The 25,765-nt window shown below is 41.5% G+C and overlaps 1 protein-coding gene across 12 annotated transcripts in view; it reads left to right on the top strand.

Moving 5' to 3' along the window:
• tou (toutatis) overlaps nt 1-25,765 on the top strand; it is a 208,282-nt gene that overhangs the window by 30,997 nt on the left and 151,520 nt on the right. Inside the window, exon 1 of one of the 12 annotated variants that reach the window (XM_065227437.1) lies at nt 24,641-24,789. The exons of 10 other annotated variants lie outside the window; for them this stretch is intronic. The gene's annotated coding sequence lies outside the window, so the exon portion shown is untranslated. Of the gene's footprint in view, nt 1-24,640; nt 24,844-25,765 lie in introns of those variants that run through there. One more of the 12 variants, XM_065227435.1, reaches the window with a different exon arrangement.

Raw genomic sequence — 25,765 nt, 5'->3', positions numbered from 1 at the left:
CAAGTTTTAAAGTCCTGTGATAAAAACTCGCGGAAATGGAGTCGAAAGAACAGCTCGTGCTTGATAAAATCTTGCGCATTCATCACGAGAACAAAGATCTCTCGCATCGTTCCATCGCTAAAACGTTGGGAATCGCAAATTCCACGGTGTCGCGAGTGATTAAGCGGTTCGAGGAACGGTTGACCACCGATCGGAAGCCCAGAAGTGAAGGAAAAAGTATTCCGTACAACACCAAAAATCACAACCGCGTAGTTGGGGCCTTCAACCGAAATCCGAACGCCTCCGTTAGGGATGTGGCTAAGAAGCTGCACCTAAGCCGAAGTTTTGTCCAGAAGGCCAAAACTAAGGCTGGGCTTCGAACGTTCAAGGTACAAAAGGCCCCTAATCGCGACGAGAAGCAGAACAAGTCCGCCAAAACCCGTGCCAGGAAGTTGTACCTCAACATGCTGACGAAAGTTGAATGCTGCATCATGGACGACGAAACATATGTGAAGGCCGACTTCAAACAGATCCCCGGCAACCTGTTTTTCACGGCCAAGGATAAGTTCAGCGTTCCGGAGCATGTCCGCACTGCGAAGAAATTCCTGGTTTGGCAAGCCATCTGCACGTGCGGGAAGCGGAGTGCACCTTTCGTGACCCAGGACACGATGAACGGACAGGTGTACATAAAAGAGTGCCTCCAGAAGCGGCTGCTTCCTCTCCTAAAGGCCCACAACGTCCCAACAATCTTCTGGCCGGATTTGGCCTCATGCCACTACTCCAAGGACGTGCTGAAGTGTGCGGACAATAAGGTCAATTTCGTGCCGAAAATGTTCAACCCTCCCAACACTCCGGAGCTCCGCCCCATCGAGAAGTACTGGGCGATTATGAAGCAGCACCTTCTTAAACGACCTAAGGTAGTGAAGACAGTCGAGGAACTGAAGAAAGTATGGGTTTACATGCAAAAAACGGTTGATTCACAGGTTGTGCAGAATCTTATGGCCGGGGTTAAGGCCAAGGTGCGGGCATTTGCGTATGGACTGTAAATAAAATACGAGTAAAATGGTAAAATGAAGTTTAATAGTTATTTCTCAATCCCTGAAAATTTGATGGCAATCGGATGAAAACTCGAATTTTGCGAATCAATTTTGTGTGTGGCAATTTCATCGTGGACACCCTTTAGATGTTTTTTCTGAAAGATTTTTTTTCCCAGAACTCTCTTGGAATGAGGTCATGAGAAATTATAATAAAATTCCACGAGCCTTTAAAACTGTGCATAGAATATGACTCCAGATTCTTGATTTTTTTTTTTAAGTATTATAGCTTTTAAGTCCAGAACTAGTTATCAAAGAAGAGAAGGATCTTTTATTAATATACTCACGGCTAACTTAGATCTATATACATTTAATTCTAGACTGCAGTTCTTCATTTTGTTAAATGCATTGCTTCATATAAATATATCTTAGATCTTCAAAAATTGCTTTCGTGAAATTGTAAAAAATTGCCTAAAATCGGTACTTTAAACATTTTTTTCTGTGCCTCAATTTCGCGATCTAATAGAAAATTCGTGATTTGCATAGTGAGAAAATGGAGGTTATAATTGGGCCGTGCTATTACATTATGTGCTGTGTGACTATTGGTCACTTTTTAATTGTTTGAAGGTTACTATTTGGTCACTTTTTTCGTAATTTTAATCACTAAAGTCACTACTATTACATCTCATATCCACTATCAGCCCTGTATTAACATTACATTGTTCCCTAAATTATGTATAATAGACCTTTGAGTCTAGATATTTTTCAACAGTGAGAACGTCATATAAGACTTCGTTGACTGACCGTGTAGATATGAACTCAAGAATGTTTGAATAGACTCCACCAATTCATATCTCCTCAGTCTCAACTTTTTAGGTAAATTGCTCTGAATTTCTCAGACATCGAATCTTTATTAGATTTTTGGAAATCTTGGTCATTAATCTGATTATAATGCTGATATCTAAAAGTACATTATATATATTTTTAGGTTAGCTGGCCATCGGTGGCCAAAAGTAAAAAACCTTCAGGTACCGGTACCTGGAATGTGCCATCTCAGCTGTTAATTAGAATTTGTCATAAAATAGGCATGGAAACAATGAAATTATACTCGAGAAAAAAATCCGCATACATTTACTTGTCCAACCTCCTAGGCTCATATTAGTTCCAATTCGATTTTCCATCAGCATTATTGTCCGGTACGTTATCAAGCAGACCATTTTCTGAGCAACGGCAGATCGCATACATAGGTACGGGGATACGTACATTGGAAAGCGCTTCGCTTGGATGATGCAACCAGCCCACATATAAAAATGTCACAAATATGAGATCGAGAGGCCGCCGCATTTGGGACCAACTGTGCATGGGATGAATGGGGGGGGGATGGACAACTCCACTCCACCCACAGCTGATAAATCAAACGCTTTGTGTTCGTTTCAGAGCGTTGTTGGCTGCTACCGTGTTCAGCTGCTCCCGGCACCGTCGTCGTCGATTGGCTAATAAATAATTCTCATCAAAATTTTCACTCGTTCGCTGGTTCCAATCTATAAATGCATTTCGGACGGTTCGCTATTTCGAGTGCGAATGTTATTTTTTGTTCAGCCATTCGTTGAACCCTCCGACCGTGATCCTTCAGCGTGTGGTGGTCGGTGGTAGTGCACTTTCTAGTCAATAAATTCACAGCCTGCCTCTAATTTTATATTACATTAAACAAATGCACGGTTCTGCAGAAACTGGTCTGCTCGGATCGGATTAGTTCGAAAGCTGAGAGCGTCGTAGTCGTCGTCGTTGCGTTGGAAATGCAATTTCCAACTTCGGACTGCTGATGATGGTCCTACAGCAGGAGAAGTCCCCTTCCACTGTGCCATTTGGACTGTCGAATCCCGATCGAAATGACGACGAGGGCACGCAGCGCCGATGGAAGGAAGAAGGTGGATCGTGTTGCACGGCATTATGGAGAACCTCTCGCACTCGACGACTCGAAGGCCGTTGTTTTTGCCCAGCTCATGGTTATTGGATTCGTTTGTCCGATATGAGAAAAATGTCACCCAGCGACTGTCGTCGTCGTCGTTGTCCTCGTTCCCCGGCGGTCGTTACTCAATGGGTGGGCTGGAGGCTGCGCTAGATGCAAGGACAGTGGAGAGAGGACCGATGTGACGTTTTTGTTTCGAAATCAGCAACATCCTCTTGGTTCCTGGTGGCTGGGTGAATGCGAGCGAACCTACGATGAAATGCGCGCATGAGTTATTCGAAATAGCAGATAAAGTTTTGGGGGTTGGTAACAGAACGTACCCCCTCCTGCGCGCATAGACTCTTGGGTTAGGTGGAAAAGGGAGTTGGATTGGGTAGAGTGAATGGAGGTTCTTTCTCTGGCATCAAGTTTTATTTCATTTCTCTACCAGGTACCATTGCACTGGGGTTTCGATGTGTGTGAATTAAATGGTATGGAATTGTATGATGAGGGTACAGCCTTCCGAGAACTCATCTCATTCGTTTGCATTTGGGTAGCAAGAATGAGCGGGTGCTGCTTCCGCGTTATTTGGAGCGAGAATATTTTCAAGGTTGTCAGAAAAAAATCCCTCAAGGTTGGATCCAAATCACAATGAGAAAGTTATTAGTTACTGAAGTAAAATGTTTTCGAATACAGCATATCAATTTTCAATCAATTCTATTAGAAATTAAACATCTCCTATGGCTGGCAACACTTCTGAACCCACTCCCAAAACCAACAACGGCGCGTTGCAACGGTCTGAGGCGATGGATAAATGTGGATGCGTTTCAGAATTCGATATCCTCGCAGTGGGAATGCCAATAGTGGATGGATGGGGTGCAGAGAACCACCCAGCAGCCAGTGCCAATGGTGGTTATTGGCGGCAGTCGTGGTCACCGAAAATGAATGTGTTTTGCTCTATTGGGTCGAATCCATCGTACTCTCGTACCAATTCGAGTACGTGCACAAAAAGATGGCCCCGGAGCGGGACAAAGCCTCTTTTAATTATGCATATAGGTAGCTGAAATCTACTGGTAATTTTCGATTTTCCATTGTGTATTCTTTTCGAACCGCTGACTGTCCCACTCGCATCAGTCATATTCCGTGGTGTGTAATCATTTCGCGATTCGCCGGACAAAGGCTTCATATACTTAGCAAGTAATGAATTAAATTTACGTTCATCACGTATCGATCCGACGCTGGCAGCCTGCAGGTTGGACGAGTTTTACTCTCTGATGTCTTCCCGAGGTAGAGACACTCTAGATATACAAGGCAGCTGGTTAAATCGTTCCATCCGTGCTATAGCTCCCTAAAAAATCGATTAATTTTCCTCCATTTCTCCGATGAGATGTGTCGCCTCGTCTTCCTCGGTCGTGGGTGTCGTTGGCATTTGTCGTACTTCGGAGAGCTTTGTTGCTTCACCGTTCCGCAGTCAGAGCCAGTGCCAGTGTTTGACGCCTTCTTCTGATGGGTCGGTATCCCATCACTGACTGGCTGACTGCACTGCACTGTATGTGGAGAGTCGGTTGCTGCTCGAAGCTACTACTTATACATGGAACAACAATCAGTCCTTACCGTGTGCCCCCTGCCCCATTTGTCGCTCGATAAACACAAACACGAAGAAAGAGAGCTGGGTCTAGGTGTCCCTACTTTGCAGTCGTATTACTTTGGGCTTGTTTCGGGGTTTCACCATCTTCCTGGTTCGCACTCATAAATCCTCGAAGAAAACATGTTTCCATTTCAATAACAAAGAAAATATATTACTCCTGTCACCGCACAGCTACACCGACGCCCATCGCAGAAAGTATGCTTGCCCTACGGTAGGTTGATGTTTGCGATGAAAGCGATTATTCCTATCTGGAGTATACTTTCTCTACCTTGATTTTAACTTATAGGAAGTTGCAGTTCTATCAGGATCGTTTTTAAGGGAAGGAGCGAATATGGCCATCCGTATTGGAATTTTTTACAGGTGTTCTACAAATATCAGAGAACTTTTTTTAAACTATTTGATACAAATTTCTTCAGCAATGTTAAAGACTGATTAATTATTTTATGTGTTGTTATTACTTTAAATTGAGGTTAACTTCTGACAAAGCTGGACAAACATTTTTGAAATTATCTCAGTAATATCAAACCAATTTTATTGAAAGGAAACTTTCTACTAAAACAGAAATTGAAAAAAAGCTATTTTTAGGGTGTGTTCTCGCGCCTTGATGTTTTTTTACTTTTAGAAGGATTTGGAATGTGTGTTGAAAACGTGTACCAATCAATTAGTTGAGTAAAAGTTTGTTTATTTGAAAAACTCGAACTGGTACAATTTGGATCTTTCGCGTCTTAAACGGAAAAGGGACAAATGGTACAAACAGTTTTGTAGATCAAATAGTGACAACCATTGGAATAGGTACATAGCCGCGCGTAATAAATATTCCCCAGCCAAAATATCCCGAACAGGGACATTAGGTTGTCTACCTCGAGCCCGAAAGAAATCTTACAACTCGGATCTGACTCCACGGTGCTCAGCACATGACCAAATAATGTGATCTGCGTCCTGGTAACCTTGTCCACATTTACAGAGATTACTGTCCCCCAGCCCAACACGAAACAAGTGAGCGCTTAGCGAATAGTGATTGGACATGAGGCGAGACATCACACGAATGAAGTCTCGACCCACCTCCAGCCCTGTAAACCAAGGATACTTCGACACCTTAGGGATGATCGAATATAGCGAGTCCGCCTTCTCATTGCCCGGAATCGAGCATTGAGATGGGACCCATGCAAAGGTGATGACAAATGATCTTAAAGATAAAGCACTTACACCCAACCGGGGATGTAAGATTCGCTTACAATTATGTGGGATTCATCATCAGAGGATGTTAGTGGAGACCGCATGAACCGAGGATGCGATATACCTAGCTGCGGTCCAATGCAAGAAAATTGGAGACCGAAAAATGTAGAGTGTATTAGTGAGGTAAATAAGTTATGTCGAAAATAGGAATCAGATTGCCGACTGGACTCGAACCACGAACGTTGCGATCATCAGACCTGTGCTTTCTCCACTGCTCTCTCCAAGCTTCTGAATATGGATAGCCTTAAAGCAAACATGAAGCGCTCATTTTCTCGCATACTCGACTTCGTATGCTTTTTCTGCTGGAGAGATTCGAGGAAAGTGTGTGCGTCGTTCTACAATGTTCTACAATGTGCGTCGTTCTACAAGCTTACTGGTATAGTCGAAAGCGTAGATAGAACACGAAATAAAAAAGACAAAAACCCATTACATCGCCTGCATTGTCAATTTCTAACATTCGTTGCGATGTTCATGAACAGAGGATGATAGGAAACGGAACTAACAATCATTGTAATAGATTTCTGGTTTGCGTGTAGAAGCTCTCATATTTTCATGAGAAAATACGAGGAGTGCTTTACCGGCCTCATGGAGCGAATAGCCTTGACAGAACTGAGACTATCCGTAAAAATAAAGTAGTGATGTGGTGAAAGTGAGGCGATAGTTTCTAGCGTATAATGTATTGTCGCCAGTTCAGCAATATATACGGAACAAGGAGCTTGAAGCATGCGAGAGGCGCTATGAAATTCGTTATCAGTACCAAAACCAACGGACGCCTCTATTAGTGATCCATCAGTGAAGAACGATCTTGCGGAATCAACTTGGCCAAACTTTGCAGCGAAAATTGACGGAACAATCATGGAACGATGATGTTCTGGGATTCCGCGAATCTCTTGCGTCAGGGTTTTGGGGGCTTAGCTCAAGAAGCTTCTCAAAGTTTTCGATTACCAGTGGGTTCATAACTTCACAACGGGTGAGGAGCCTGAGGGACAATTCCGAAAACCGATCAGAGAGTGGCAAAATGCCCGCCAACACTTCAAGACTCATCGTATGAGTCGAGTGCATGCATCCTAACGCGATACGAAGACAGCGATACTGGATCCGTTCCAGTTTGATGATATCTGTTTTAGCCTCCGACTGGAAGCAAAAATTACCGTTTCTAAAACCGATAAAATCGTTGTCCGTTACAACGTTAGAAGATCTTGCGGATGAGCTCCCCACCACGTTCCGGTAATTTTTCGTGGAAAATTGATCTTTTGTTGGCATTTTCGTCTCAGATACTCAATGTGGGATCTCCAGGTGCATTTGGAATCGAACCAGACCCCAAGATAAAGGGTTATACGGTCAAAATTTGGTCAATATCAACTTGACGTATTTCTTTCAATTTTGCATTTAAAAAACCTGAACACCCCTCATTTTGAAGGTGTGTGTGTGTAGAATGTTGCTCCTATTTTGATTTTGGAACTCACTCTTCAGTTGTCAAAATGCCGTCCAAGCAAGAAGAGCAGCGTATCAAAATTTTGCTCGCGCATCGCGAAAATCCGAGCACGCAAAGTTGGCAAAATCGTTAAAAGTTGCCAAATCAACCGTTACAAATGTAATTAAAGTGTTTGGGGAACGTTTGTCGACAGCCAGGAAGTCTGGATCGGGGGGAAATTGAAAACCGGAAGCCGCTGAGACGACAAAGAGAGTTGCCGGTAGTTTCAAGCGAAACCCTAACCTCTCTCTCCGAGATGCCGCAAATAAGCTGGGTGTATCGTCTACAACCGTGCATCGAGCCAAAAAACGAGCTGGACTATCGACTTACAAGAAGGTAGTGACTCCAAATCGCGATGATAAACAAAATACGACGGCCAAAGCGCGATCCCGGAGGCTGTACACGACGATGCTGACGAAGTTTGACTGCGTGGTAATGGACGACGAAACCTACGTCAAAGCCGACTACAAGCAGCTTCCGGGACAGGAGTTTTATACGGCAAAAGGAAGGGGAAAGGTAGCAGATGTTTTCAAGCACATGAAACTGTCAAAGTTCGCAAAGAAATATCTGGTTTGGCAAGCCATCTGTACCTGTGGCTTGAAAAGCAGCATTTTCATAGCTTCCGGGACTGTCAACCAAGAAATTTACGTGAAAGAGTGTTTGAATAAACGTCTGCTGCCTTTCCTGAAGAATCACGGTTGTTCCGTACTGTTTTGGCCGGATTTGGCATCTTGCCATTACGGTAAAAAGGCCATGGAGTGGTACGCCGCCAACAACGTGCAGGTGGTTCCCAAGGACAAGAACCCTCCCAACACGCCAGAGCTCCGCCCAATTGAGAAATACTGGGCTATTGTCAAGCGGAACCTAAAGAAGACCAAAAAACTGCTAAGGGCTAGCAGCAGTTCAAGGCAAACTGGCTTTCTGCGGCGAAGAAGGTGGACAAGGTGGCTGTACAAAATCTGATGGCAGGGGTAAAGCGTAAGGCCCGGCAATTCGGATTTGGAAAAGCGGAAGCCTAACTGAATATTTTTCCTGAATTTTATACTAATTGAACTTGAAAAAGAAATTTAATTTGATTTTTTAAATAAACGATTTCACCGATTTACACGCGTTTTCCCTTGACCAAATTTTGACCGTATCACCCTTTATTTGAAAGACATGGAATGAGTGATCGGTTTACCCAAAAGTTGAAGCTTTGGTTATGCTTCCTAGAAAAAACGACCAACTCAGTTTTCTTACCTTTTTCGATACCTAGCTGAATAGCCCAAGTAGACAAATTGTCTAAGGTATCCTGTAAGGGTCCTTGCAGGTCGACCCCTTTGGGTCCTGTCATAGACACTACGTCGTCATCTGCAAGTTGTCTCAACGTGCAGTTGTCACTTAGACAATTGTCAATTTCTCTGACGTAGAAATTATACAAAAGGGGGCTTAAACATGAGCCCTGGGGGAGACCCATGTAGCTAAATCGTGAAGCTGTAGAGTTTCCATGAGAAAAGCTCATATGTTTCTCTGACAGCAAATTGTACGAAAAGTTATTAATTAATGGAGAATGGCCACCAGCGTGGAGTTTGTCTGAAAGGACTTCAACCGATACTGAATCAAAAGCCCCCTTGGTATCCAAGAATACAGAAGCCATTTGCTCTTTTTTTTTTAGCAAAATCCAACTGAATTTCTGTTCCCTACGGAAACCAAATTGAGTATCTGAGAGTCCAGGCGAAAAAGGATCATTTTCTCCAACAATTTTCGAATGCATGATAACATCGCAATGGGACGATACGAGTTATGATCTGACGCGGGTTTCCTAGGTTTTTTAATGGCTATAACTCTCACTCGCCTCCAATCATCCGGAACAATATTAAGCTCCAGGAACTGACAAAACAAGTGCAACATGCGCCTCTTAGCGACGTCTGGGAGGTGCTTCATCAAGTTGAACTTGATTCTATCAGCCTCCGGAGGCGAATTACCACACGAAAGTAGCTCAAGTGAGAGCTTCAGCATTGAAAAAGGCTGGCTGATCTCGTCTACCGCATTCATCGTTTCGCGAGGAATCATCTGTGCCGGCACAGAATCAGGACTTACTTTTACTCCTCGCTCTCGTTGTTTGAAGACCGGATACGCATCCTTCGCACCGTGTTCCACAGCGTATTCATCGACGTTTCGCGTGATAATCCGTCCACGAATTGCCGCCAGTATCCGCGTTTCTTGGCTTTGATGAGGCTCAGTTCGCGTTCAAGAGCCGAGTACGGTTCGTAATGCTTCGGGTGCTCCACGATTCCGGAAAAGCTTTACGCGTCGGACTTTTTACGATAAACCTCAGTGCATTGCTGGTCCCACCAAGGGGAAGGAGGTTTCCTATGGAAAGACGTTCCTGGAACCGGCCGAGTTTGAGCTTGAAGCGCACTGTCCAAGATCAGATTGGAGAGGAAGTTATATTCCTCCAACGGTGGAAGCCCTTCTACCGACGTTAGGGCATCTTCTATCACATTCTTGAACGTTGTCCAATCGATATTACGGGTAAGATACGGGTTCCGACGGATTGGCAACCCACTGGCAACTAAAACTTTAATCGGCAAGTGATCACTACCGTGGGGATCTTGGATCACATTCCACATGCAATCCAATGATAATGAGTTAGAGCAAAGTGTGAGGTCTAATCTACTTCTATTCGAGGATGGGCCAGCCAAACGTGTAACTTCTCCATTGTTAAGAATTGTCATATTGAAGCTGTTGCATAGGTAGTAGAACGATTGTCATCATACAGTTCTCCCCAGCCTGTACCGTGGGAATTAAAATCTCCCATAATCAACCGTGGAGCAGGAAATACTGAACATATATCTGAAAGATGTTCCTCTAGGAGGAATATAAACAGAAGCAATACAAAGGCTCTTACCTTTAATAATAGCCTGACATGCGACAACTTCAATACCTGGAAATTGTGGAAGATTCACTCTATAGAAGGAATGGCACTTTTTGATCCCCAAAAGTACCCCTCCTCCACGCGAATCCTCACGATCCAGTCGAATAATGTTAAAATCATAAAAAAAGTCTAATTTAGGAATAAGACTTGTAAAACAGTGATCACATATCCCGACCTCGTTTGGAAAATTATCCATCGAAGGAAATGATTGCTGCAAAGAGGGGCCACTTCAATGTCAATTGCTTCAAGAGGATCTACACAGTAGGAAGCATTGCCAGGACAAAGCTTTTCAGAGGATCAGAAATATCGAGGTACTTGAGGATACCAATGTTATCAAATGAGAACAACCCAGATGAAGAAGGGGCTTCTGTTCTTAAAAATGGGCCATCAGGGGTTTTTGATGTCCCCGGGAGAGATGACAAATTCTGGTTATAGTCAGTAAATGGTTTGAATCTTGAATATTTCATGAACTCGGAATTCTGAACGGGATACCAAAAATTACGTCATTTAAAATAAATAGCAAAAACTACAAGGGACAGCCTTACGGGGTTGTACGGAATGGTGACGTAGGACTACGTGGTCTTATATAATAAATGGTAATGTGTATCTTTATTGAGCCAGGTATTAATCTGAACCATATTTTAATTATTTTCCTTACCTCATTTTAATATTTTGATTTTCTGTTCTATTTACTATCGTACAGATTTGTCGTACAAGCAGAAGCAATACTGTTGTGAGAATCTGTGGAATCTGCCGAAATATTGTTTGGAGCCAATGCCAACTGATTGTGCTGGGTAATTTTTACATGGACCTCATGAACGAAGGGAACTTGAAGTTCATCGAGTTCATGAAGAAATATTTGCACCTGGACATGGATCGTGAGTGGACTTAATTTTCGTTCGCAACGTCCGCCTTGACAGTAAAAAGTATAACTCTTACATGTTAAACCATCGCTCAGTTTTGTCACTTTTCGAGTTCTAGGCTCTTAACTCAAGGCGTTTATCATCGTTGCCAATCTGCACCGTACCGGAGTGTGAGAAGTCATCTGACAAATCAAACGGTCACAAAAATTTTCTAGCTATTAGAATTTCTATCTTCTCAATGCAATAAGGCAGTTCTGTGTCAACCATATAAGATCACCATAAATACTTCTTTGTACGGCTACGCTGGACACGGGTTGACCCGGTGGTTGGATCGCTACCGGCCAGGAACTGTCGCTCTGCGTGAGATCCGTTGTTACCAGAAATCAGCAGCTCGACTGCAAGTTGCCTTTCCAGCGTCCGTGAAATCGTCCAGGACTTCAAGACCGATCTGCGCTTCCAGAGCTCGGTTGTTAATGACCCTGCAGGAATCCAGCGAGGCCTATCTGGTCGGTCTGTTCGCCATCCACGCCAAGCGTGTCACAATTATGCCAAAGGACATTCAGCTGGCTCTTCGTATTTGTGGTGAACGCTCTTAATTTCTCCGTCGAAATCTAACAAAACCGGCCCTTTTCAGAGCCACTAAAAGATTCCACAAGAGAGTTTTGCATCAATTGCAACCAGAAAGTGCCCTAGAACCAATAGCGGTGCGATGCTATAATGATGCCTGTAAGGGGCTTAGAAGCAGAAGGGTGAAAACCAATTCTCTTTATCGATTTCCTCTTTTGTGATGACCATGGCTTCCTATTTCGCACTATTTCTGCTATGCTCTTCTATCATCCACAACAACAAACGTATCAATGAATGTGTTTGCCGTCGAGTTAACGTTATCTGACCGTGCACTTCGTAGTTGCTCCTCCGTGAATGATCAGAACTAATCAACTTGCACAGAGAACTACAAAGATGGTGCATGGGATAAGCTTTCCATCTTCAATGTACAAGCACATTAATTCAATCTATAGATCAATTCACAGCGCCAGCCACGTCCTCACGGTCTTTTGGGGAGGGCAGGATGATTAGTTCGACGTCCGGTTTTTACTAGAGACCGAGAACCTGGGATTAAACTCCCTACCTTTTGCTCAGTAAGCAGAAACGGTAACCACTGAACTACCGAACCTCGTCGTAATGCTACATCGACATTTTTCGTCTACGAATGATTCTCAGATGACTGGGGTAGCAGCATATGTATGTACGTAATTGGTGGATTTGTTAGTTAATTCGACGTTTTTGGACAATGCTGGACATTTACCACTTTTTCGATAGTTTCTTATTGAAAATCAACATTCGGATTGTTATCGATGCGTAGCCATATTTCTGATCGATTGGTGATAAAATTATTGAAATTGGACCAGGGGCCGCTGAGTTATTAACGTTCAAAATCTTTCATAATTTTGTTTCATATTACATTCTCGGTTTTCACAAAGTGTACCCCCATATAGAAATCACAGACGTAGTCCTAGGTCAAAACCCAGATGCTCTATCTGGGGGATAAGTGCCGCTTGTTTAAGATGTTCTCCGGTTGTGGCTGAATTTGTGCCATCTGACGATTTTGCCTTTAATTTTCCTGATGGTAGGGCGTAGGGCGCTGAACCAATCCCGTGAACAGGCGTCCCGAATGGTTGTCCAACAAAGTTCGGGATCCGTTTCATCACTGCTCCGGGGATACCACAGTGCCCGTGTACCAAAAGTAGTGTTTGGGTGAGTGGTGACGAGATTTCAGACGTTGAACTATTTTCCGCAGATAGTCGTAAACCCGCGCAACGTGAAAGCTGTTATACGGCAACTAAAAATAGCATGTCTGCATCAATTGATGCATGTCGTAGGTATATAATTCGTGCTTGGTAGGGTCAAAACTGGATCTCAAATGCTGTGTTCCATCGTTGATATCATTTGAAGCCGATTTCAACTGAAATTAGAGAACGTAAGTGGAGGTGGGTTGAAAGTTGCAAGCATACGCTTCATTGGAAACCTGCAGGACATCGCAGCAGAGGCAGACTTAGGCCTCATGGCGGCGGAATATCAATAACAACGACAACAACATTAATGAAACCATCAAGAATTTTACATGACTAAAGGTAAAAATGAACGCAAGCAGTTGCACCACTGAAAGTAGATAAGATACATAAGTGGATGAGTGGGATTTACGACATTTGGAAAGTAAGCACTCCCAGCAGCAGCACCCTGCTTAGACACTGTGATAGAGTACCTCTATAACGCAGGGTTGTAGTTTTTATCGTTCGAAACGAACTAATCTATTTAATCAATTGCAGAATCAGTACCAGCAGCACACAGTTGTTGCTATCCCAGTAGCAGTTGGGGGCTGTTCAAAAACTACGTAGACCTTTTACAGTCCATACAAATTTCCATTAATTTGTATAAACTATTGTCTACGTGGGGGATAGTTGGGGGGGGGGGGGTTGTCTAAATCTTCTCAAAATCGATTCACGTAGTTTATGGACAACCTCTTACCGAAACCGTGTAGCTGCTGTTGCTTACTAAATACTCCGTGGAATGCGTGTCGATGAGAAAGTTAGTGGGCAGTGGAACAAAACTTGTGTGTGATTGGATTCGATATAAAGTACCACCGGCCATCACCGGATGGCGGTGGTGATGGGAGAAGAAGTGGGGAAGAAAAATAAACTCACTCGCGATGGCAAATAAAATAAATTACAGTTCGCTAAAGTTGAAGGCAAAGCGTAAGACAAAAAGAATCCACACCATACGATGGAGATGGTGATGGTGACGTTGGGGTGGTGCTGGAAGGAGCAGGAATGAAACGTTTTTCTACCGAGTTTCTGCGAGGTTCGTCGATCCATCACGCTCGCGTATTATCCGACCCTGTCCCTAAACCGACCCGTTCGACCTACCGAGGGGTGCACCTTCAGGCAGCGATGGACGACTGCTCTTTCTCCTTTTCGCGAAATGTGCGGTTTTGAGACCAGTCACTATCAGCAACGGCAGCTGGAAAAAACAGTTTGAATGGCTTTCCATTAAAAAATCAATATTAAATCAGAAAAACTATCATGTAGGTAATTTTAAACATGTTTCTAAACGTTCAATTTTGTATTGTTTTTAATTTTTCAATCCTCACTAAAGTGACACAATTTACGTTTCGCTAACATTTCTCCCTCATTCGTACAATCCAGCAACAATGAATCACAACGCACAGATTATGGGATGACGGGGCAGCCGAAGAGAAGGAGAGCCCGGAAAGCAAAACATGTATAACGAAATATATAATTTTCTCATATTTTTCTGAGACTGACACAAAAGCGAAATGAATTAAAAAAGTTAACAGCAGAAATGTGCGGACTCTGCGGTCGGGTCTACGACGATGACGACGACGGACCACTTCTTCTGGTTCGGCCGGAGCAGTTTTTCCCCGTTTAGCGCACAAGCATGATTTTACGGCTTTGGGTTGAAGGCTTGCTTATAGTTTCCCTCGCCACATCGCCTTCGCCCTCGCAACTTGATTGCCGCCCCTTCGTGCCAGCTCTGGTCTGGATGCTTCCAAATTGTACCGCTTGTTTTTGCTTCTTGCAATAGCGCGCGAGGTCATACACACCTCTAACTAAGAGGCATATCGTCGGACGCGGAACGCGGAGAGAATTGGGTTCAACTATAAACACCACGATGAGCAAAATGGAAGCTTTTCTATGCTCTATAAATTTTACAGCAGTTTGAACCGTCCTCATGGTGGTACGGTCGAACGAATGTATGGGAAATCTGAACTTTGTCGAATCGCATGGTGGATGTTTCGATGTGTGTGAGAGATGCTATACCTGATATAACTACAGTTAGACTCAGATTGAGCTCGGGGGAAAAATATACGAACATCGGATCTCAATTTGTGTCGCATACTCTGGACATTTGCGTTGTTAGATAATAAAAAATCATATGTATTGCGTTTTAATTGATATGCAATATTTGGACTGATTACCGAATACTAAAACAAACTTTCTCTTTCTCTTCCAGGTAAGCGAGTCATTTTGGCTAGTTCATAAATCTATTCTACGAAATATTTCAACTTGTGACCATTGTCAAGTTCTCAAGGTAAGATCATTATAACATTTATAAAATTAGTTAGTAGTAGTAGACTTTCCGAACTAACAATCAATACAATCATGTAACCAATTAACAAATAAAATTTTCACTTCTATTTCAACCACTGTAATGAGTAGTTCGTTTTACAGTCTACACAGTTCAAAACGTAGTGTAAATTTATGTCACTATGATGCACATTAGACTGATGCAAAATTTGAAATTTTTGCTCCACAGGGCTCAAACGGTTTCAAATCAGGTCCTGATTAGCCTCCCAATATTTAAACTCATTTGGTAAAAAACTGATTTGGCACAAACTATTTGAAGTTTATATGGAAATTACTATGGGAAAACCAAACTTTTTGTACATTGTCTTCTGTCCATTTTCCATATTGCTTTTCCGAAAATTTCTATAACTCTTCTTACGGGAAATTTTCTAATCTACAACTTTGCGGAATATCGTTTTTTAGCCAAAAACGATTATTGTTCAGTCGGTGAGAACGTTTTTCATATTCTTACAGTTTCTCGCCTGTTCCGCTCTACTGCTGCTGTCATTTCCGAGTCTATTAGCAGATATATGCTTGGTAGAATCAACACTCACTCGCAGCAGTTATCTTTGAGCATATATAAATTTAAAGTAAGTGACAATACTTTCTCCCTCCCCTTGGCTAGTTTTTGCACCTTGCTGTTGGTGGGCGGGCTTAATTTCATGCTAGTGGAGTGTTGGAGACGGTAGGTTTGTGGTCGGCGTTGCTGGCTCATGCCGCGATAGAATGGCGTCATGGGCAGGCAATTTTGATGACTAAGCTGCCCCTCTCTGATAAACCACTGCATGAGAGAACCAAAGATCTAGTCTAGCAGTGATAGTATCACACTTGTTACTCCTTTAATTGAGAGCCGCGTCGTAGTACGCTTACGTATAGGCACTGACGTTGGGTGTGATACTGGCGGGTTTTGCCGCAAATCACTCTTATTTTATTTGTTTTTACGCAGATAGATTTATTTGGGTTTGCAAGGGAATTATACTATTGAAATATTTCAGAAAGTGCCCAACGGTGCTCCTTCTATTTGCGTGACAAGCTTTCATTGTTGTTTTCATTGAAGTATTACCCAGGAAACAATGTTAAACATCATTTTTGTACATGGTATTGTAACTAATCTTATATGTGCTTCATTATGATTTGGGATAAGTGTTTGAACTATGGCTCGAGTTTTCCACTGTGGTGTGCTTCTATTGTGACATACCCATATGTATTTTTGTGGTGCGACATAGTGGAAACGTGAGAGCGTAATTGGAACATATACCCTATATAATTTAAAAATCAGCTAGGAAACTAACTTCAAAATGAAGCATTTTAGTCACATGAAGGTGTTACCTGGGTCGAACTAAGATATAATAAATAGGTATAGGTCAAATTCAAAAGTACTTGAAACACGTTTAATTTTAGATTACAAGCACAAGTGCAGGTACTTAATAAAGCATGGGTTATGCTTGATTAGGTGAATTAGAGCTTCTAATAATTTATAAAATTAGACTAATGAGATATCATAATCATCAAATGAACTTAAATAAGAAACTTCAGAAAGTCTAATGACATTAAGTAGATTAACAAAAGAATTAGGATGCGGGGGGTCCGTTTAGGGAGGCAACTAACCTTTAAAGTTGTAGAATAAATCTTCTTATTTAGTCTTGAACTTTAAAAAGAAAACGCAGGCAGACCAATAGCATTTAGCAGATTAACAAGGAGAGGAATAGTTTAGGAAATAAGTAAAAGTAGAGGTATGTGACAATTAATAGCTTTTAAACTTTTAGAGGTATTGTATTCCCCTGAGTTTGTTGTACTCGATTACTATATTATTCTCTCAATACGCGAAATCTCTTACATATGCGGTTAAAGCATTTGAGTTAACTTATTTCTTAGTGTTCAAGTACTTACATTTGTAAACAGCAGTCAATGTTAATCTATGAACTAAACCATACGTAAAATCGATCTTTCTCTTATGTGGTATTGATGCATGTTTAACTTTTCGTGGCTGGATTTAACGCGCCTACGTCTACGGAGCTTACGCAGAAGTGATACGCAATTCGGTAGAGCTTGTCAAACGCTTTTGAGCTTCTGTAGTATAGAATTTGTACGGTACGGTCGCGAAATCTTTAAAATGATTGATACGTGCGGTAAAATAACTAAATTGAAACAAAGCTCAACAGTAAAATAAGTAGAATATTTAGGGAGGAAACCAAAATAAATCAACTTTGCCATATCACATTTATTTTGGTGGCACTCTTTAAATGATAATAAGCCTTTTTTCTCGCTTCGGTTGTCTCGCACGGCTTTCGGAATTCGCGCGGTTTTCGTAACTTACATAATTTAGATATTTCGTTCGAAACGGATTTACTTATTCAATCGGTTTACTACATCCGCGCACACGTCACAGCATTTTTTCTATAACTATCTTGAAACAATACATACGGAATCCAGTGTTCAAGCAGCCAACATAGGCTAGTCCTTCTGCTGTATTGTCAAAGATAGAAGCAAAATTTATTCAAATGGGTCAAGTCTTGAAAATTAAGCTGTCACGCAGCTCCAGCTTGATACCAAAAAAAAAAAAAAAAAAAAAGTAAGTGACAATACTTTCTGATCCTAAAGTACACCAAAGTAGATTCCTGCGGTTAGAGTAATACCGCAGAGTTGTTTTTGCTCAGGCCGGAAAAGGATACAGATGTAGGGGAATTTACGTATTCTCATCAATCTAAGCAGCGTCCGCATTTCTATTAGCAATTTCTCTGCGTCACGCACACATATCTAGATAGAGCTGGAATTAGGGCGTAACAGCTTTTGTAAACAATGACTTCTCTCGATGATTTCTCTAAAGTCATGTCTCTCCCTGGCAAATCTAAAGGGCGAACACGAAATTATTGCGACACCGAAAATGTCATGCCAATTTTTTTATAATGTTTAGAATCAAACCAAAATTTTAGGGTAGTTTTATACATATATTTACTTCAAAAATCAAAAGAAAAGGTAATCGATGGAGCCTTGAGTGTAAAATTGAACGCATTTTCGCTTGATGCCCTCCATCAAAGTCTTTACAGTGTCATCCGGTACCAGTTTCTCAGTTTTTTTTTTCCATTTTCTTAACATGTCCATCTCGTCTTTGACTGTCTTCTTGCTCTTCCGAAGTTCCCGCTTCATTATTGCCCAGTACTGCTCCACCGGGCGCAGCTCCGGACAGTTTGGCGGATTCATGTCCTTTGGAACAAAATGGACAGAATTGGCCTCATACCACTCCAGGAAACTTTTAGAATAGTGGCATGATGCCAAATCTGGCCAAAATAGCGGAGCTTCGTCGTGCTGCTGCAAGAACGGCAAAAGGCGCTTCTCGAGGCACTCAGATTTGTAGATCTCGCCATTTACTGTGCCCTTTGTCACGAAAGGCTCACTCCTCGGTCCGCAAGAGCAGATGGCCTGCCAAATGAGATATTTGGAGGCGAACTTTGACATTTTCTTCTTCTTAAATTTGTCGTCCACATCGAACTTGCTCTTGCCGGTGAAAAACTCCAACCCCGGAATTTGCTTAAAATCGGCTTTTATATACGTTTCGTCGTCCATCACACAGCAGCCATATTTTGTCAGCATCTTCTCGTAGAGCTTCCGTGCCCGAGTTTTAGCCGTCGATTGTTGCCGCTCATCGCGGTTTGGGAAGTTCTGTACCTTGTATGTATGTAGTCCAGCTCTCTTCTTTGCATTCTGGACGTAGCTCTGCGACATGCCGATCTTTTTAGCCAAATCACGGCTTGAGACGTTGGGATTTGCTTTAATCATCCGCTTCACCTTTCCCTCCGTCTTTTTGTTCTCCGGTCCTGGTTTTCTTCCAGCTCCTTTGCCGTGGTCCAACGTCAACCGCTCCTGGAACCGCTTCAACACTCTGGAGACGGTTGAATGGTGAATGTTCAACATTTTTCAAAACTGCCGGTGCGACAGGTCAGGAAATTCCAGGTGTATGGAAAGAATTTGTTCTCTCAACTCGCGTTGGTTCACCTCCATTTTCGTTGAATCGAAAAACACGACTTCGAGTTTGACAGCATGTACACAATACACATCAATGAGAAAGTGTGCAAAATTTGGTCGATTTTTACCCAATGGTAAAAAAGTTATGCCCTGTTGAATGTGTCGCAATAATTTCGTGTTCGCCCTTTACATCACCATTGAGTAGAGGAAGACTTCTCGTACCCGATGGATATATTGGTTTGTGTTGACGTGCCTTGAATTCCTAGAAATCAACGAGAGAAGTCATTGTTTACAAAGGTTGTTACGCCCTAATTCCAGCTCTATCTAGATATGACGTGTTTGTTTGTTTACATATATCTGCTGCTTCCTATTATATCCATTATAATTGACAGAATCGTCCAAAACGGGTTGAAATTGATTTTACAAAACTCCAAAATTCTCAGGTGAGTGCGACTATTGTCGGAAGTCTCTTTTTCTTCGACAACCTATCCATTTGAACTGCGTGTTAACCAGCTGTGCTATTATCGGCAACTCTAAATAGGCCGCTTTTTGTAGTGCGTATTTTTCATTTGAAGAAAAACAACCTGGCACAACAAGATTGCTCAATCGTAAACATGTAATTAGATTGAAGCTGAAAGACTATGGAATCGTTTAAATACATTCAGCGAAGTGTTTTGGTGAGAAAATACAGCGAAATTAATGTGTACATTTTGGTTCCCGAAAACAGTCAACGGATGCCGAACCCATAATTTACCCTATATGTTTCAAAGTTCGACATGATATTCTAGAGTAAACTGGAGCGCTATATTACAAATTTATCAATTTTTTTACTGGGCTGAGCGTTGGGAATCTGGAGGGTCATATTTGGCACAACGGTCTACTTTGGCGCAAAATGCTTAGTATTAAAAACTTCAAAATTGGTTTGCAAGAACTAGATTTTAGAACTCTTTTAATAATTTATACAGATATCTGTATAAATATAGTTGTACAAGTGAATCAACATGTAACGGAGCTTAACGGGGCAGAGATTTACAAAGATTATTGGACTAGCGCTGATTTAAAATATTTCGAAACATTTATCAGATTTCAAAATTATGTTGGGATTCCAATTGTGTAAAATTCTTTTAGTTTTAATTTTTGTTAGGTTTGAATTTAAATAGTTTGACACATTCAAATATTTAGTATAACAAATGTTCAATTGTTGGCTACAAACATGATTATAAAACGAACTATTGATCAGGAAAATCGGGAAAATCCTGGAATTTCAATTGCCACCCTGGAATTTTCTTGGAGTTCATCTCCAATCTTAAATATCTAAACATAAATATCTGCAATTTCACAGGATTTTTTCAGGAACTTCCTTTGAAAATTTGTTAAGCATTCTCTTATCATCCTCCTGGATCGTTTATATTCCGTAAAGATTCTTTTAAAAATTTGTAAAAAATCCTTATTGGAATTCACTTGCATTTCTCTTCTCAATTCCATTGAGAACAACCACCTTACTACTACATACTGCATTCTTTATGGTAAAAGGTAAGGTGAAATAATAATCTCATCAAGTAAGAATTTGCAATAAATCTTGTAATGTTACTTAGGGTTTTTTAACATATTTAATTATTTAAAAAAACCTGGAAAACTATGTTAGACAACCCGGAAAAACAGGTATTTCAATTATTGACTAGAGTAGTCAGGGTGCATTTGTTTCACGTCCGTTATCTAAAAAAAAAATAGATTGCACTAGGGTAAACTATGGTTTTGGAACCCATTATCTCACTAAAACACTTCGTTGAATGTATGAAAACGACTTCTTAGGCCGACAACATAGTAGAAGCGATTCGAAGCGATTCGATTCGTTGGCAATAAGCGGAGCGCTTGCGTGAAAGCACCCTCTATGAGCGTTCTATGGGAATCGCCCAAACCAGCCATAGTGAAAGCGATGCGAAGTGGTGTAAAGCGTTCAGCAAAGCGACAGAGCTGTTCGTGTTGTGTTTTGACGCCTTCGAACGCAAGTGGACTGATTCTAGTGAGGAATAACAAATTTGAACAAATATTTTGCACTGCGCGCGCGACTGTAATGTTTTCAAAAACGCTTTCACTATGTCATAGGTTGCTTCGCTTGCCGCTGCATTTCGCTTTGCCAATTGCTATCGCATCGAATCGCTTCGAATCGCTTCTACTATGTTGTCGGCCTTAGTCTTTCAGCTTCAATCTGATTAAATTTTTACCACTAAGCAAACCTGTTATGCCAGGTTTTTCTTCAAATAAAACACCACAAAATACGGCTTCAAATAGTTCAAATTGATAGATTGCCGAAGAAAAAGAGGCTGCCGACAATAGTCGCACTCACCTGAGAAGTTTGGAGCGTTGTAAAAACGTTGCCAACCCGTTTTGGGCGATTCTGTCGATTTGAATGGAATGGATAGAATAGCAAGTAGCAGATAAATGTAAATAAACAAACACGTCATATGTGTGCGTGGCACTGAGAAATTGTTAATAGAAGTGCGAAAGCTGCGTAGGTTGACGATAATACGTAAATTCCCCTATTTATTTATTTTTTGCATTTCCTATAATCTTGAGAGAAAAATAAAGATACTTTGGTTCCCACAATCTGGCTTTTTTACTTCGTCATCTTGAAAGGTTTCCAAGCCTAAGGTCAAAGAAACTTTTCAAGGACCTGAATTTTGAAAAATATGGGAAGTCTGTTAGCTTTAGTATTAGTTCAAACATCGAAAAACCATGTAGCGAAATCTTGAGTTCTTTTCTAAGTTCATCAAACTGTAAAAATGTCCATGTCCTAGATCATTGAATCTTTTTTAAATCTATGTTTCAGAAGCATTTACATTTTTCTAGGACTGTAAACTTACATTCTTACATATCGACAACTATTCCAGGCTTGCTTAATTTGCTTGTATTAGAGCTCGCGAATTTCTAAGTCCCGGTATCTTACAAATGTTTGCAAGATCTAGGGCTTAAATCAAAAACGCATGTCCGTGATCTTTCCGAGCGGGAAATTTTTCCTCGTTCCAGAATAATGGGAAATTCTTTAAAACTACGAATTAGAATAATTGTCTAGGTTCTAGAGTTATGCAAATTGTCGTGGTGTTAAAGAAGTTTCTATTTTCGGGTTCTTCAAAATTACTTGTCTTAAAATTGTCAAAATATGTCTCTCCTTAATTTTTCTCAAGTCCAAGATTTCCTATGTTTAGTCTTTCACATCCCGAAATTCATTTACGATCTGAATCTAAATTCAACTTAGTAAATGGTTTGTTTCCTCAAAATCGAGGCAGAAAAATGAGTACTGTGTGAGGAAATGGAGGTTGCCCTGTAACATGGGTAGATCACCTTTTCGTGGTACGTTACGGGATGTAAGATCTACCACCGATTCCTAGTCCTGACTTTTTCAAACTAGGAGAACAGGATTTTTCCGTAATCAAAGAAATACATCTTAGTCCTTGCTACTTTGCATGCCTTCTTAATAGTGATAAGTCCTTGCGTTGGCTGGACCGAGGATGATCTTGAAACAAGGACAAAATGAGTTAGTTAGTCTTCATCTATGTGATTCCTAATCTTCTATTCGTTGTTCCCTAGTTTGAAGTGGTCATTATCGGTGACATTGCTTAATTTTGTTGCTAAGGAATCCAATTTTGCCTGACAAAGGGGCGCGCTTTTGGAGGGTGCTCTCGCTTTGGGAAGGGTATAAATAGCGGGACCTGTCAATTAGAATCGATTCCATGCGATCAAAGCAAGAATGACAACTGTATCAAAACCGAATACTTCACCATTTCTCAATAGTGATGGAGTAATACGACATGCACTAAACTAAGGATACGGGAACGGGATATAATACGATAGATCAAATGACTGGTAACAGTGGTTTTATGTCCCGAACAAAGGATAAAAATGAAGGTTTGAATTGAACCGTGCTCTTGATTATTCAGTTAATACAGATTTTTCGAAAACAAATTTATGGGATCCTTCAATCACTTGTTTTATTTTAAAGAAGCTTGAAAAATGCTCATGCTCATTGTGAGTTTATAATATTTCTCAAAGCGGGTCGCAATCAACGAAAGATTGGATCCATATCTTTCAGATTTTTCCGATCAATAAATGGCACCATTGGTCACTGTTTTATTGTTTTAAAGTCACTATTTGATTATTATTTTCGATATTTTGGTCACTGAACTCACTGCTATTGTATCAAATACCCACTACCAGCCCTGAATGAACGAGAATCTAACTCGCCGCCTGCGGCTTGATAATGCCGTGCCTTAACCTGTTAGACAATCTGAGTCCCCATATAATTTTCGTCAAGGACGGATCGCTCTTTTGGGAGTTTTTCATTACTGTTTAATACAGAACCCACCATAAAATAGATAATTTTTGTGCTATTAATCTCCCTATCAAAATTCAAAATTTCCGCACTGCAGGGTCACACTCTGTATTTTTTCACTGAATGTGCACTTGAGCGCACTCTATAGTGCACCTTCAATAAAAACACAGAGTGTGGCTGAATTTTGATAGGAATATTAATAGTTTAAAACTATCTACTTCACAATGGGTTTACTGAAAACTCAACTGGATTTAACGTTAGCATTCTATAATATAAAGTGAGGAAAAAGTCACAAAAGAGCGATCCATCACTGATGTCCGCTGATTCAATAATTGTATTCAAATTTGTAAACACTGTCAATGCTGAATAATAGCTTGTAATCGTTAGGCTTGGTCTCTTCTCTATAATATGATGTCTACTAATATATTCGTTTTATCAATTCAAGTCTTGAACTTACTGTTTGGCAATAAGGTTTCGAGCAGTTTATACCTATCAACAATGTGCATAACATCGATTAAATTTGGGAAGCTCAATTGACACAATTTGAGGAAACCGGCGTGTTTATGACAACAGCTTCAAATCCTCACCAACCAATCTCTCCATTGAATTATTCTAAGCTTCAATAAAATATTTACCCAACTGCGACTGTTTGCTGTTGAGTGTTCGGAAGAAGCGGGTAAGCGGCATTCTTCTCGCTTGGACTCTTTTCGGATGACAACGATGAGATGGACGGTTTCCAATTTTCAGAACACCGATTTTCGATACACGGCAACCAGCAGCCTACAGCGGATGTGCGAGAAATAATGAAAAAAAAAGAGACAGACATGGGGGACCAAACCCAGCATAGAAGGGAAAAGAAATAAAATTAAAACGAATGTGTGTTTGGTGACGAACAGAACAGAAACCAACAACAACGAGGAGGAGGAGGACCGGTTCGCGAGAGTCAGATAGAAGCGATCCGCTTGAATTCGAAGGAGAGCGGAGCGAGAGTAGTTGATTCGTCCATCTTGTGAGTGAATGAGTGACCGGCTGCTTCTGCTTGCTTGCGAATCTGATCGGCGGAGTGCTTTGCTTCTTCAGTCAGTTTCTCACCGTCGTCGTCGCCGTAGCAATCCAAAACGGGACGTTGTAAAGCGTCGTCTTGGTCGTCGCGGTCGCCTACTGTGTATTTGGTGTAATTGGTGATTGATGATTGTAGTTTGTTGCGTGTTTGATTGACTACTCGTGTGGATTACCTGGATTAGAATCAAGGGTAATGTGAAAGTAATTTTAGGGGAAGAATTTCGGTCAATGTCGGAAGAGTGATGTGAGTAATCCGATGTGTGTCTATCTTATTGAACAAGAGTAAAATATGGTGGCGTCTGCTCAGTGACAACGAAAACAAAAGCAATTACAAAATGATTGTGTAATGGAACAGGCAGGGGTGTACTGTGACGGTTTCCTTTCAAGAGTCGCCATTAACGATTTGAATTGCTGCTGCCGTTGTTGTTGTTGTTGGTGTTTCTTTGTCAGCTTTGTACTGGCTAGTTGTACGCGGAGTCTTTTTGTGTTTAATCTGATTCCTTCCGAATAAATTTTGCGCTCGTCGAAGTAGGACCACTCGCTCTTTGCACTCTTCATCGCTGATGAGTGGTCTTCTCCAGCCAGTACTGGCGGGCGCTGGTGGCTGCGGTGGCGGTGTGCTATTCGGTTCTTCGGACGGTGTATGTTGTGCTCCGCCGTGGTAGCTCTGCGCGCTGCACAATACACTCGTTCATGACGCGTGAGTGTATTGGTGGTCTTGTGAAGCGGCGCACCGCGCGGCGGCGATTTCATTCGGAAAACACTACACTCTATATTCAGAGGGCAGGAAAAAATAAATATTTGTGTATGTGTATACACATTATAATATGTGTATACAATATTTCTAAGGTGATTTTCTTCATGTTAAATGTTTCAGATGCATTTTTTTTTCGTGCTCTCGCACGCCAAAAAGGCAGCCATTTTGACTGCTCTCGGTGCGGTGCGCTCGATTGTGTCGCATCAGCAGTAGCGACGACGGCCGGAGTCCCCATCCCGTCCGAAGAAAAGAGACACATACGACGGGAGCAGTGCCGCGCGACAAAAGCGTGCGGCCAGACCGTGTGTAATACGCGAAGACAACGACCGCGCGTTTGATTCCTCTCCGGCGAAGAACTTTGATCGAGTGAAATTACTCCTCTTGGAAGATGGATTTGCTAAGGGAGTTT

The sequence above is a fragment of the Ochlerotatus camptorhynchus genome, unplaced genomic scaffold, assembly GCF_037179485.1.
Source record: "Ochlerotatus camptorhynchus isolate MF236.1 unplaced genomic scaffold, CSIRO-AGI_Acam_v1.1 ptg000274l, whole genome shotgun sequence".
NCBI lineage: Eukaryota > Metazoa > Arthropoda > Insecta > Diptera > Culicidae > Ochlerotatus > Ochlerotatus camptorhynchus.
Note: the sequence above shows the minus strand (reverse complement) of the source record. Positions and strands in the feature narration are given on the sequence as shown.